Source organism: Schistocerca gregaria, chromosome 2, assembly GCF_023897955.1.
Source record: "Schistocerca gregaria isolate iqSchGreg1 chromosome 2, iqSchGreg1.2, whole genome shotgun sequence".
NCBI classification, from domain to species: Eukaryota; Metazoa; Arthropoda; class Insecta; order Orthoptera; family Acrididae; genus Schistocerca; species Schistocerca gregaria.
The window spans coordinates 2,266,649-2,283,315 of NC_064921.1; the positions used below are offsets into that span (position 1 = coordinate 2,266,649).

Here is a 16,667-nt window from a genome sequence, read left to right on the forward strand (position 1 = left end):
TTTATTCCGCTCCTAACAAGAAATAAAAATATAATAATAAATGAATCATCAATTAAATATTTTATTGTCCAAGCAATAGCATCGACAATATTATTATTTTCAATTTTGCTGATTCAAATAAAATATCCCATGGGATGGGAAACAGAATTTATCCCATCAATAATATTTAGATCTAGACTATTATTAAAGATTGGAGGTGCACCTTTCCATTTCTGATTTCCAGAAGTTATAGGAGCATCAAGATGAAATAATTGTTTAACATTAATAACATGACAAATAATCGCCCCAATAATGGTCTTATCTTATTGTATTCAATTAAGAACTTTTATTTGAACAATTATTATCTTAAGAATTATTATTGGGGCAATAGGAGGTTTAAATCAAACATCCTTACGACAACTTTTAGCATATTCATCAATCATACATCTAGGTTGAATAATTAGATCATTAACAGTCAGAGAAAACATCTGAGAACTATACTTCATTATTTACTCACTATTAAGATTAATTATAGTTTTATTATTTAAGCAAATAAATTTATTTTTCATAAATCAAATTTATTCAGCCAGAAATATAAAAACCGAAATTAAATTCATAATATTCTTATCTTTATTATCTTTAGGTGGACTACCACCATTCCTTGGATTCTTACCAAAATGAATTGTAATACAATCATTAATAGAAAACAATATAACAACTATTATAACTATTATAGTTGTATTAACTACAATTACACTCTACTACTATATACGTATTAGATTCTCAGCTCTAATTATATCATACACAGAAAATTCGTGATCTATAAAGATAAAGTCCCAAAAATCAAGAATCATTCTTCCTATAACAGTAATAATTTCAACAATAGGATTGATTTCAACATCAACCTTAATTTCATTATACTAAGGACTTTAGACGTAGAATTTGACACTTATATAACACCAGAACAAGACCTAGAAAATGATGGATTCCGACTACTAGATGTAGATAACCGACCAATCCTACCAATAAATACAGAAGTACGAGTATTAACAAGAGCATCAGATGTTCTACACTCATGAGCAGTTCCTGCATTAGGGGTTAAAATTGATGCAACGCCAGGTCGGTTAAATCAAGGAACATTCACAATAAATCGACCTGGATTATTCTTTGGACAATGCTCAGAAATCTGTGGAGCAAACCACAGATTTATACCAATTGTAATTGAAAGAACTTCAGTAAATTTATTTATTAAGTGATTATCTAAGATAATTTAAGGAGTTAGTTAAAATAAATAACATTAGAGTGTCAATCTAAAGTAACTAAAAAAAATTAGTACACCTTGAAATTCATCAGATGACTGAAAGTAAGTAATGGTCTCCTAAACCAAATAATAGTAAATTAACGACTACTTCTGATGGGGAAATTATATCCAAATCCCTCAAATATCCCCTCTTATATGATTCTCACTATTCATTATATTTTCAGCTACATTAATCTTGTTTAATCAAATAAACTTCTTCTCATTTAAACCTAACCTTATTCAAAGAGCAGAAAAAGGAACAATTGAAATAAAAAACTTAAATTGAAAATGATAACAAATCTATTCTCAACATTTGACCCATCAACTAACATCTTTAATTTATCATTAAATTGAACTAGAACATTTCTAGGACTATTATTAATCCCATCACTATTTTGACTTACACCATCACGAATTAACATTATCTGAAATAAACTAAATTTAACCTTACATAATGAATTTAAAACACTTCTTGGACCAAAATCATTTAATGGAACAACATTCATTTTCATCTCAATTTTTATTATAATATTATTTAACAATTTCATAGGATTATTCCCTTATATTTTTACTAGAACAAGACATTTAGCATTAACATTTGCAATTGCCCTACCTATATGGCTAAGATTTATATTATTTGGATGAATTAACCATACTAATCATATATTTACACACCTTGTACCACAAGGTACACCGCCTGCATTAATATCATTTATAGTACTAATTGAAACAATTAGTAATGTTATTCGACCAGGTACATTAGCAGTACGGTTGGCAGCAAATATAATTGCAGGACACTTATTATTAACCTTATTAGGAAACACAGGACCATCTATAGCAATAAACTTAATCTCATTACTAATTATTGGACAAATACTTCTATTAATTCTAGAATCAGCAGTGGCAATAATTCAAGCCTATGTTTTCTCAATTCTAAGAACTCTATATTCTAGAGAAGTATATTAAACCTATGTTAACAACTCACTCAAACCACCCATTCCACTTAGTAGACTATAGACCTTGACCATTAACAGGAGCAATTGGAGCAATAGTCCTAGTATCAGGACTAGCAAAATGATTCCACCTATTTAATATTAACTTATTCATAATTGGATTTGGAATTACCCTACTAACTATAATTCAATGATGACGAGATGTAGTACGAGAAGGAACATATCAAGGATTACATACAGGATTTGTATCAATTGGATTACGATGAGGAATAATTTTATTTATTGCATCAGAGGTATTATTTTTCGTTTCTTTTTTTTGAGCATTCTTTAGAAGAAGATTAGCACCAACAATTGAACTAGGAATACTATGACCTCCAATAGGAATTCAACCCTTTAACCCTATACAAATTCCATTACTTAATACAGCTATTCTTTTAGCATCAGGAGTAACAGTAACATGAGCACATCATAGTTTAATGGAATCTAATCATACTCAAGCACTACAAGGATTATTCTTCACAGTGTTATTAGGACTATACTTTACAATACTTCAAGCATATGAATATTGAGAAGCACCTTTTACCATTGCAGATGCAGTTTATGGATCAACATTCTTTGTTGCAACAGGATTCCATGGTTTACACGTAATTATTGGAACAATCTTTTTATCAACATGTCTACTTCGACACTCAATAAATCAATTTTCACCAAGACATCACTTTGGATTTGAAGCAGCAGCATGATACTGACACTTCGTAGACGTAGTATGATTATTCTTATATATCTCTATTAATTGATGAGGTAGATAATTGTTTTTCTAGTATAAATAGTACATTTGACTTCCAATCAGAAAGCTTGATATAAATCAAGAAAAACAATTCTAATTCTATCAACAAGAGTTTTCATTAGATTTATTATTCCAATAATTGTTATAATCCTGACAACAACACTATCAAAAAAATTAATTAATGATCGAGAAAAAAGATCACCATTTGAATGTGGGTTTGATCCAAAAAGATCAGCACGAATACCATTCTCAATACGATTCTTCCTAATCGCAGTAATCTTTTTAATTTTTGATGTAGAAATTGCACTAATTCTACCAATTGTAATTATTTTTAAAACTTCAGACATTATAATCTGAACAGTATCAACAATATTTTTTATTCTAGTTCTATTAGGAGGACTATACCATGAATGAAACCAAGGAGCATTACAATGAGCAGAATAAAGGGTTGTAGTTAAATATAACATTTGGGTTGCATTCAAAAAATATTGATATTATCAATCAACCTTAAATAGAATAAGAAGCGAAATATTGCAGTCAGTTTCGACCTGGAAGATTGGTATGTACTACCCTTATTCTTATTAATTGAAGCCAAAAAGAGGCGTATTACTGTTAATAATATAATTGAACTATAATAGTTCCAATTAAGGAAATGTAAAGCCAATATGAAAGCTGCTAACTTTTTATATTAGCGGTTAAACTCCGTTAACATTTCTAAAATTTATATAGTTTAAATAAAACCATTACATTTTCACTGTAAAAATAATATATCTATATTTATAAATACTTAAAAGTAAAAATACTTCCTTAACATCTTCAGTGTCACGCTCTAATTATAAGCTATTTAAGTAAACGAAAAACAATATTACCAAAATAAATATTCAAAAAATAAAAGTTAAAAGATAAATCTTGAAATTGGAATCATATCAACCTTTAATATAACCAATTAAATAAATAAATAATCTATATAAACCTTGACCACCAAGTAATTCACCTCAACCATAATCAAATGACTTAGATGAATAATAACCTATTTTTAAAGGAATATATCTAATAAACTTAGTTGAAAGAAAAGGTATAAATCATATAGAACCAGCAAATCTAACAAAAGAAAGTATACTTAAAGAAAATAAATTATGAGAAAAATCAAAATTAGAAATAAGATAACCTAAATAAGCACCTAAAATAACAACTGTAATAGTTAAAAACTTTAAATAATAAGGTAAAGCAATCACATGAGGAATAGGAAAAATTAATCAAGATAAAAGACTACCACCAAAAACAGCAACAAACAATAGACCAATTATTCCAAATGAAATATAATAACCCTTATCATCAAAAGAAAATCTAGAATAAAAATTATTATCACCAGATATTGAATAATAAAACAAACGAAAAGAATAAGAAGCAGTTAAACCAGTAGAAAAAAAATAAAGAAAAAAAATTAAACAATTAATTCATCTTAAACAAACCATCTCAAGAATTAAATCCTTTGAATAAAATCCCGCTAAAAAAGGTATTCCACACAAAGATAAACTAGAAACATTAAAACAAACTGAAGTTAAAGGTATGAAATTAACAATTGATCCTATAAAACGAATATCCTGAGAATCCTTCAAATTATGAATTATTGAACCTGCACATATAAATAATAATGCCTTAAATAAAGCATGAGCCAATAAATGAAAAAATGCAAGCTTTGGATAACCTATAGCCAAAATTCTTATTATTAAACCAAGTTGTCTTAAAGTAGAAAGAGCAATAATCTTCTTTAAATCAAACTCAAAATTAGCGCCCAATCCAGCCATAAATATAGTTATACAACCAATTAAAAGTAAAAATCAACCACAATTATAAGTATCCAATATTGGTCTAAAACGAATTAATAAATAAACACCAGCAGTAACAAGAGTAGAAGAATGAACTAAAGCAGAAACAGGAGTAAGAGCTGCTATAGCAGCAGGAAGTCATGAAGAGAAAGGAATCTGAGCTCTCTTAGTTATAGCTGCTAAAACAATTAATATAGTAATGAGCTTTATTTCAAAAGAATTAGAAATAAAATCATAATAATAAATATAATTTCAACCACCAAAATTTAACATTCATGCAATAGAAATTAAAATAGCAACATCACCAATACGATTAGAAAGTGCTGTTAATATACCAGCACTATAAGATTTTACATTTTGATAATAAATAACTAAACAATAAGAAACTAAACCTAAACCATCTCAACCTAATAAAATTCTAATTAAATTAGGACTAATAATTAAAAAACCTATAGAAAGAATAAATATTAAAACAATAATAATAAAACGATTTATATTCTTTTCACCAGATATATAATCCTCTCTATAATAAATAACCAAAGAAGAAATATATATAACAAAAGATATAAAAATAAGAGATATTCAATCCAAAATTAAAGTTATAACAACTATAGAACCATTTAAATTGAAAAGCTCTCACTCAACAAAAACTCTATAATCAATTATTAAATAATAAATACCTAAAATAAAAATTATAGTTCTCGAAATAAACAAAGAAAAAAAACTCAAAGAACAAATAGAAAATAAATTCACGGCCTAAGATGAAAAACTTCATATCATTGATTCCACAAAACAATATTTTTAATTAAAATACTTAAGCAAACTAAACAAAGAAATATTCACCCTTTAAACAGAGAATATTTAAAGGCAATCAATGTAAAAGTAAAAGATGATATTCACGAAAATAACCAAGAGAACAAGTATAAACACCAGAATAATAATTCCAATGCTGAGAATAAGAATATATATACAAAGTATAAACAGCTCTAAAAAAAGATAAAAAAATCAAAGCAAAGAATCTAAAAGTAGATCAAGATATAATTCTATTTAATAATCTAATTTCACCTACCAAATTTAAAGAAGGAGGAGCAGCCATATTTGATGATCTTAAAAGAAATCATCATAAAGCCATTCTTGGCATCAAATTAATTATACCCTTGTTAATTAATAATCTTCGTCTACCTAAACGTTCATAAATAATATTAGATAAACAAAATAAACCAGAAGAACATAAACCATGACCAACCATTAGAGAAAGAGAACCTACACAACCTCATCAATTCATAGTCATCAATCCACCAATAACCATTCTTATATGAGCAACAGAAGAATATGCAATTAAAGACTTTAAATCAACCTGACGAAAACAAATAAATCTTACAATAACACCCCCAGATAAACCTAAAGACAATCAAAAATAATTAAACTTTAAACCCAAATAAGAAATAACCTTTATAACACGAAAAATACCATAACCACCTAACTTTAATAAAACACCAGCAAGAATTATTCTACCTGAAATAGGGGCCTCTACATGAGCCTTAGGAAGTCATAAATGAACCAAAAACATAGGTATCTTAACTAAAAAAGCCAAAATTATAAATACATAAAACATAAAATAATAAGAACCAAAATCAACCAATAAAGGAAAATATAAAGTATTAGAAAAATCATAAACCTTAAATAAAACTAATAATAAAGGTAATCTAGCAACCAAAGTATAAAAAATTAAATAAACACCAGCCTGCAAACGCTCAGGTTGATAACCCCAACCCAAAATTAAAAGTAAAGTAGGAACTAATCTAGCCTCAAAAAAAATATAAAAAGAAAGAAGACTTAATCTAGCAAATGAACAATAAAGCATAATTATTAAAATCAAAACCATAAAAACAAAAAAATTAGAATGATATGAACTTAAATAAACTGAACCTCTAGCAGTGATTATTAAAGAACAAATCCAAAAACTAAGTAAAATTAAACTAAAAGAAAAATAATCAATACCAAAATAATATCTAAATATATTCAAATCAGCATATGAATAAACACAAATTATAAAAACAAAACCCGACAGAATCATTAAAGAATGAACCAACCATCAACAATTATTTAATAAACAAAGAGGGATCAAAAAAATAGTTATAAATAAATACTTTAACATAAAGATAAACCAAAAGAATTAAAAAAATCATTACCATGAGAACGAATTATTGAAACTAAAATAGAAAGACCTAAAGCACCCTCACAAACAGAAAAAACTAAAAAAATAACAGGAAAAAAATAATCATAATCAAACTCAATAAGAAAAACAATAACTAACATAAATAAAGAAAGAACAATATATTCTAATCTCAAAAGAACCATTAATAAATGTTTACGTTTAGAAGAAAAAACATAAACACCAGCAAAATAAATCAATAAAGAAGTAAAAATAGAGAATATAAACATTAGTTTTCATAGTTTAAAAAAAACGCCGGTCTTGTAAACCGGAAATAAGTCCAGCCCCCACTTTTAAAACTTCAGAGGTGGAAAAGCTTCCATCATCGGTCCCCAAAACCGGTATTTTAAATAAACTAACCCCTGAAATGATCAAAATAATAATTATATCATTATCAAATGTAATAAATATTAATTTTATTAAATTAAGACACCCAATATCAATAATGCTTTTTATTATCCTTCAAACCTTCCTAGTTGGATTAATAACAGGAACAATAATAGAAAGATATTGATTATCATATATTTTATTTTTAACATTTCTTGGTGGTATACTAGTATTATTTATTTACATTACAAGAATTGCATCAAACGAAATATTTCAGCCTAAATCAATCACTATAATTATTACATTAATAATGTGAGTATTTATCATATTAATATTAATTATTCTAGATATATCTATATTTATAGACTTTTTCAAAAACACCGAAACTATAAATATTGATAATTCAATCAATTATCAAGAAATAACAATATCTTTAGAAAAATTATATAATAGACCAACATTCATTATTACAATAATAATAATAATTTATTTATTTTTAGCACTACTAGCAGTTGTTAAAATCACCAATATTAATCAGGGACCTATTCGTAAAATAAGATAATTACTAATGAATAAACCCTTACGATTAAGACATCCTTTAATTAAAATTATTAATAACTCTTTAATTGACTTACCTGCCCCAACAAATATTTCATTTTGATGAAATTTTGGATCCCTATTAGGGTTATGTTTGGTAATTCAAATCGTAACTGGACTATTTTTAGCTATACATTATACATCAAATATTGAAATAGCATTCAGTAGTGTAGTACACATCTGCCGAGACGTAAATAATGGTTGAATTATCCGAACCTTACACGCAAATGGAGCATCTATATTTTTTATTTGTATTTACTTACATGTAGGACGGGGAATTTACTATGGATCTTATATATATATACATACCTGAATAATTGGTACAGTGATTTTATTTTTAGTTATAGCAACTGCATTTATAGGATATGTCTTACCCTGAGGCCAAATATCTTTTTGAGGTACAACAGTAATTACTAATTTATTATCAGCAATCCCATACTTAGGAACAGATTTAGTCCAATGAGTATGAGGAGGATTCGCTGTTGATAATGCAACATTAAATCGATTCTTCACATTCCATTTTGTATTACCATTTATTATTGCTGCTATAGCAGCAATTCATTTATTTTTTCTTCACCAAACAGGATCTAATAATCCTCTTGGACTAAATGGAGATATTGAAAAAATTCCATTCCATCCATACTGTACCTTTAAGGGTTCTATTACATTTGTAATAATAACATCATTATTAATTATACTATGTTTAATTAATCCTTACCTATTAGGAGATCCAGATAACTTTGTACCTGCCAACCCATTAGTAACACCAGTTCACATTCAACAAGAATGATATTTCCTATTTGCATATGCAATTCTACGATCTATCCCTAATAAGTTAGGAGGTGTTATTGCATTATTTTTATCAATTAGAATCTTAATAATTTTACCATTTTATAATAAAACACCATTCCAAGGCATTCAATTTTACCCTATTAATCAAATTTTATTCTGAATTATAGTAGTTGATGTATGCTTACTAACGTGAATTGGTAAACGACCTGTTGAAGAACCTTATATTATAACAGGTCAAATCTTAACAATTATTTACTTCACATATTTCTTAATTAATGTCCATGTCGCAAACGCATGAGATAAATTAATTAAGGAATAAAGTTAATTAGCTTAGGAAAAGCATATGTTTTGAAAACATAAAATTAGAAGTTTAACTCTTCTAATAACTTTTCTCAAAAAATTTCACTAAACAAATGAGATAAATAAAATCTTTAAACCAACAAAGAAAATAAAAAAATTCAAAGATAAAGGTAAAAAACTTTTTCAAGCTAAGTACATTAATTTATCATAACGGAACCGTGGTAATGTTCCACGAACCCAAATAAAACCAAAAGATATAATAGCAAGCTTAATAAAAAATATAAAAGAATAAAGATCACCGCCCAAAAAAATTAAAGCCAATAACATTCTTATGAAGACAATTCTAGTATATTCAGCTAAAAAAATTAAAGTAAAACCACCCGCACCATACTCAATATTAAATCCTGAAACTAACTCAGATTCCCCTTCAGCAAAATCAAAAGGAGTACGATTAGTTTCAGCTAAGCAAGAAGCAAAACTAGCTAAAGCTAAAGGAAAAGAAATAATAATAAATCAACAATAAAGCTGATAGTTTATAAAATCAAACATATTAAAACTACCAATTAAAATAATTAAAGACAATAAAATTAAAGCTAAACTAACTTCATAAGAAATTGTTTGAGCAACAGAACGAAGAGAACCTAATAATGAATAATTTGAATTAGAAGATCAACCAGCAATTATAACAGTATAAACACCTAATCTAGTACAACATATAAAAATCCATAAGAAAAAGAACACATATAAGTTAAATCAGGAAAAAATACTCAAACGGCTAAAGAAATCATTAAATTAAAAACAGGGGAAAAATAATAAAGTAGGTAATTAGATATAATAGGAATTGGCTGCTCCTTACAAATTAACTTAATAGCATCTCTAAATGGCTGAGGAATTCCAACAAAACCTACCTTATTTGGACCCTTTCGAATCTGAATATAAGCTAAAACCTTACGCTCTAATAAAGTTAAAAACGCAACACTAATTAAAACACAAATAACCAATAAAAGAAAATTCAAAATAAATATAAATAAATCATAAAGTATCAATACTATTTGTAGAAAAAATCTACATAAATGAATTCTAAATTCAACACATTAATCTGTCAAAATAGTAAATAAATTAATATTAATCAATATAACAAAAAATATTTTAACCATATGGTCCTTTCGTACTAATATGGATTAACAATCTTAGGATAGAAACCGACCTGGCTCACGCCGGTCTGAACTCAGATCATGTAAGAATTTAAAGGTCGAACAGACCTAATCATTGGGCACCTGCACCCAAAATTTTTCTTAATCCAACATCGAGGTCGCAATCTGCTTTGTCGATATGAGCTCTCAAAAACAATTTCGCTGTTATCCCTTAATCTTATGATCATAAATTATGGATCAAAATAACAAACATAAATAAATGATATAATAATGAAGAGTTTATCTATTCTTCATGTCACCCCAACAAAACATCATCATTAAATATAGAAAGACAAACAAAAAACTATATAAAAGTAAAATGTCAAGCTCTATAGGGTCTTCACGTCCTAAAGAAGAATTTAAGCCTTTTGACTCAAAAGTTAAATTCAAAAATTTATTAAGAGACAGTTGATTTCTCGTCAAGCCATTCATTCCAGCCACTAATTAAGAGACTAATGATTATGCTACCTTTGCACGGTCAAAATACCGCGGCTCTTTAAAAATACGCTCAGTGAGCAGGCCAGACCTCAAAATATAAACAAGAGGACATGTTTTTGATAAACAGGCGGAAATCAATTTTGCCTAGTTCCTTATAATAAGTTCACAAGGTAAAAATTTCATACAAATAAATATACTAATTCTATCATTATTACAAAAATTTTAAAATTAAATTAATAATCTTAATAAAAAACCTAAAATATTTATAAAATCAAAATAAAAAATAATGAACTAAAACGTAATCTTAAAGATAGCTGGTTTAAAGCTTACTATTATATTTCTATAAAATAAATTATAGGTTATTAACTTCAAAGCTTATCCCTTAAAGAATAAATAAGTTAATATTTTTACTTAAAAAATTAAATAAAAACAAATAACTTTAAAAAACTAAATTTTTTCTTAAGAAACTAGATACCTTGGGAAACGATTAACATCTCATTTCTATAAATAATTTAATAATAATTATGATACATTAACTATAAATTATTTATAAATCAACCCAAATCGAGACAAGTAAAATAAATACTAAAATTTTGATAAACCCTGATACAAAAGGTACAATAAATAAAATCTACTTAAAAAAATTTAAAATAATATTTCATAAAACACTTACATTACCAATAAACTATAATTTAAAAAATCAATTCTATAAAATATACTAAGACAAAAATACAATAAAATTATTTATATTAAATAATTAAATAAACAAAAAATAAATATAATAAAATAAATAATCAAGATATCCTGATTTGCACAGAAAAATTTTCAGTGTAAATGAAACACTTTACTAATAAGTTATATCTTGAAACTCTTCCTAGATACACTTTCCAGTACATCTACTATGTTACGACTTATCTCATCTAAATTGAAGCTACTTTAAAATAAAATAGAATAATCAATAATGAGAGCGACGGGCGATGTGTACACATCTCAGAGCCAATATCAGTTAAATTAAATAAATTAAATTACTATCAAATCCACCTTCATTAACAGTATTTCACTATGAAATCCGTTATAAACAAAAATCTATTGTAACCCACCTCCTCTTAACTATAAGCTGCACCTTGACCTGAAATATTTTATAATTATAAATCTTGAGAATTATAACTCTAAAAAAGTAAATCGTGTATTATCAATCATGGGGTAGGTTCCTCTGAATGGAATGAGATACCGCCAAATTCTTTGGGTTTAAAGACCTTAACTAATAGTACCCTGGTATATTAAGTTAACTTTCATATATATTAGTTAAATAATCTAATTATAGATAATTTACATAATTATATTATTATAATTAATATAATTATTTATATTAATTATAATATTTTATATTTAAATTAATAATTTTATTTATTATATCCAATTATAATAAAATTAAATATTAAATTACATATTATTATATATATTATATTATAATAACCTATTTTAAGCTAAAAACATAAGTAGCTATAATCCTAGGTAAATAATTGCATTAAAATAATCAATTGATAATGGTAAGATGAACTTATAATACTTTAATTTCAAATAAATGTAATATATTAATATAAATTATTTATTATATATATATATATATAAAAATAAAATGAGCAGGATAAATTAATCCTAATTAAACAAAATAATACATAAAAGAATTTAAAAAAAAACTTTCGATTTATATATTAAATAAATGAAGTGTCTGATTAAAGGGTTACCTTGATAGGGTAAATAAAGTAAATAAAATTACCTTCATTAAAATTACATAAGATAGAATTAAACTACCTCCTTTAGTATCAAAAACTAACGTGCATCATACACCTTAATGTAAAAAGGTAAGCTAAACAAGCTAATGGGTTCATACCCCATTTATAGAGGTATCAATCCTCTCCTTTTTAATGACCAACAACTCTACAAAACTTCTCTTCCTATCAACATTAATGATAGGAACGATCCTGTCCATTTCATCAAATTCCTGATTTGGGGTTTGAATAGGACTTGAGATCAACTTACTTTCATTTATTCCGCTCCTAACAAGAAATAAAAATATAATAATAAATGAATCATCAATTAAATATTTTATTGTCCAAGCAATAGCATCGACAATATTATTATTTTCAATTTTGCTGATTCAAATAAAATATCCCATGGGATGGGAAACAGAATTTATCCCATCAATAATAATTAGATCTAGACTATTATTAAAGATTGGAGCTGCACCTTTCCATTTCTGATTTCCAGAAGTTATAGGAGCATCAAGATGAAATAATTGTTTAACATTAATAACATGACAAAAAATCGCCCCAATAATGGTCTTATCTTATTGTATTCAATTAAGAACTTTTATTTGAACAATTATTATCTTAAGAATTATTATTGGGGCAATAGGAGGTTTAAATCAAACATCCTTACGACAACTTTTAGCATATTCATCAATCAGACATCTAGGTTGAATAATTAGATCATTAACAGTCAGAGAAAACATCTGAGAACTATACTTCATTATTTACTCACTATTAAGATTAATTATAGTTTTATTATTTAAGCAAATAAATTTATTTTTCATAAATCAAATTTATTCAGCCAGAAATATAAAAACCGAAATTAAATTCATAATATTCTTATCTTTATTATCTTTAGGTGGACTACCACCATTCCTTGGATTCTTACCAAAATGAATTGTAATACAATCATTAATAGAAAACAATATAACAACTATTATAACTATTATAGTTTTATTAACTACAATTACACTCTACTACTATATACGTATTAGATTCTCAGCTCTAATTATATCATACACAGAAAATTCGTGATCTATAAAGATAAAGTCCCAAAAATCAAGAATCATTCTTCCTATAACAGTAATAATTTCAACAATAGGATTGATTTCAACATCAACCTTAATTTCATTATACTAAGGACTTAAGTTAATCAAACTAATAACCTTCAAAGTTATAATTAAAAGAATAATCTTTTAGGCCTTAGTAAAATTTTACACCTCTAGAATTGCAGTCTAGAATCATAATTGAATATAAGACCTAAATATGATAAGAGAGAAAACATCTCATAAGTAGATTTACAGTCTACCACCTAAAATTCAGCCATCTTACCGCAAAAATGATTATTCTCAACAAACCATAAGGACATTGGTACTTTATACTTCATATTTGGAGCATGAGCAGGAATAGTAGGAACATCAATAAGAATACTTATTCGTGCTGAACTTGGCCAACCCGGATCTCTAATTGGGGATGACCAGATTTATAATGTTATTATTACAGCTCACGCATTCGTAATAATTTTCTTTATAGTAATACCTATTATAATTGGTGGATTTGGTAATTGACTTGTTCCACTAATAATTGGTGCACCAGATATAGAATTTCCACGAATAAATAATATAAGTTTTTGATTACTACCACCTTCACTAACCCTTCTTCTTACATCTTCTATAGTAGATAATGGTGCTGGTACAGGATGAACAGTTTACCCTCCTCTAGCAGGAGCTATTGCACACGGGGGTGCATCTGTAGATCTAGCTATTTTTTCACTGCACTTAGCAGGTGTATCATCTATTCTTGGTGCAGTGAATTTCATTACAACAGCAATTAATATACGATCAGAAAGTATAACTTTAGATCAAACACCTTTATTTGTATGATCTGTAGCTATTACAGCATTACTTCTCCTTCTTTCACTTCCAGTTTTAGCAGGAGCTATTACTATATTATTAACATATCGAAATTTAAATACATCATTCTTTGACCCTGCAGGAGGGGTTGACCCAATTCTATATCAACATCTATTTTGATTCTTTGGACACCCAGAAGTTTATATTTTAATTCTACCGGGGTTCGGAATTATTTCACATATTGTATGTCAAGAAAGAGGAAAAATTGAATCATTTGGAACATTAGGTATAATTTATGCTATACTATCAATTGGACTAATAGGATTTATTGTATGAGCACATCATATATTTACAGTAGGAATGGATGTTGACACACGAGCATATTTTACATCAGCAACAATAATTATTGCTGTACCTACAGGAATTAAGGTATTTAGATGATTAGCTACATTATATGGAACTAAATTCAAGTTCAATCCACCATTATTATGAGCTCTAGGATTTATTTTCCTATTTACAATTGGTGGATTAACAGGATTAGTATTAGCAAATTCATCACTTGATATTGTATTACATGATACATATTATGTAGTAGCCCACTTTCATTATGTATTATCTATAGGAGCAGTATTTGCAATTATAGGAGGTGTCATTCAATGATATCCACTATTTACAGGATTAACTATAAATAATACATGATTAAAAATCCAATTTACAATTATATTCATTGGAGTAAATTTAACATTCTTTCCTCAACACTTCCTAGCATTAGCAGGAATACCTCGACGATACTCTGACTACCCAGACGCATATACATCATGAAACGTAGTATCAAGAATTGGGTCTACAATTTCTATTGTAGGAATCATTATATTCATTGTAATTATATGAGAAAGAATGATTACAAACCGAGCAATTATATTTAGAGCTAACATAAGAAGATCAACAGAATGACTACAAAATAACCCTCCTGCAGAACATAGTTACTCAGAATTACCATTAATCTCTAGATTCTAATATGGCAGATTAGTGCAGTAGATTTAAGCTCTACAAATAAAGGTTTGACCTTTTATTAGAAAATATTTATTAATGGCAACATGATCAAATTTATCTCTTCAAGATGGAGCTTCACCATTAATGGAGCAATTATCATTCTTTCATGATCATACTATGGTCGTATTATTATTAATTACAGTAATTGTAGGTTATGCCCTAAGTTATATATTATTTATTGCCTATACTAACCGTAATATACTTCATGGACATTTAATTGAAACAATCTGAACAGCTTTACCAGCAATTACATTAATTTTTATTGCCCTTCCATCATTACGACTATTATATTTACTTGATGATTCAGTAGATGCAATAATTACAATTAAAACCATTGGACGACAATGATATTGAAGATATGAATATTCAGACTTCATAGACGTAGAATTTGACACTTATATAACACCAGAACAAGACCTAGAAATTGATGGATTCCAACTACTAGATGTAGATAACCGAACAATCCTACCAATAAATACAGAAGTACGAGTATTAACAAGAGCATCAGATGTTCTACACTCATGAGCAGTTCCTGCATTAGGGGTTAAAATTGATGCAACGCCAGGTCGGTTAAATCAAGGAACATTCACAATAAATCGACCTGGATTATTCTTTGGACAATGCTCAGAAATCTGTGGAGCAAACCACAGATTTATACCAATTGTAATTGAAAGAACTTCAGTAAATTTATTTATTAAGTGATTATCTAAGATAATTTAAGGAGTTAGTTAAAATAAATAACATTAGAGTGTCAATCTAAAGTAACTAAAAAAAATTAGTACACCTTGAAATTCATCAGATGACTGAAAGTAAGTAATGGTCTCTTAAACCAAATAATAGTAAATTAACGACTACTTCTGATGGGGAAATTATATCCAAATCCCTCAAATATCCCCTCTTATATGATTCTCACTATTCATTATATTTTCAGCTACATTAATCTTGTTTAATCAAATAAACTTCTTCTCATTTAAACCTAACCTTATTAAAAGAGCAGAAAAAGGAACAATTGAAATAAAAAACTTAAATTGAAAATGATAACAAATCTATTCTCAACATTTGACCCCTCAACTAACATCTTTAATTTATCATTAAATTGAACTAGAACATTTCTAGGACTATTATTAATCCCATCACTATTTTGACTTACACCATCACGAATTAACATTATCTGAAATAAACTAAATTTAACTTTACATAATGAATTTAAAACACTTCTTGGACCAAAATCATTTAATGG

At 27.0% G+C, this 16,667-nt stretch overlaps 2 long non-coding RNA genes across 3 annotated transcripts in view; both read right to left on the reverse strand.

Annotated features, from left to right (window-relative positions):
- LOC126336215 (uncharacterized) overlaps positions 1 to 15,380 on the reverse strand; it is a 29,093-nt gene extending 13,713 nt beyond the window's left edge. The window contains exon 1 of one of the 2 annotated variants that reach the window (XR_007564915.1): positions 14,528 to 15,380. This is a non-coding gene — a long non-coding RNA (uncharacterized LOC126336215). Of the gene's footprint in view, positions 1 to 14,509 lie in introns of both variants that reach the window. The other variant, XR_007564914.1, reaches the window with a different exon arrangement.
- Positions 1 to 16,667, reverse strand: part of LOC126336216 (uncharacterized) — a 69,352-nt gene that overhangs the window by 40,444 nt on the left and 12,241 nt on the right. The gene's annotated exons all lie outside the window — the stretch shown is intronic.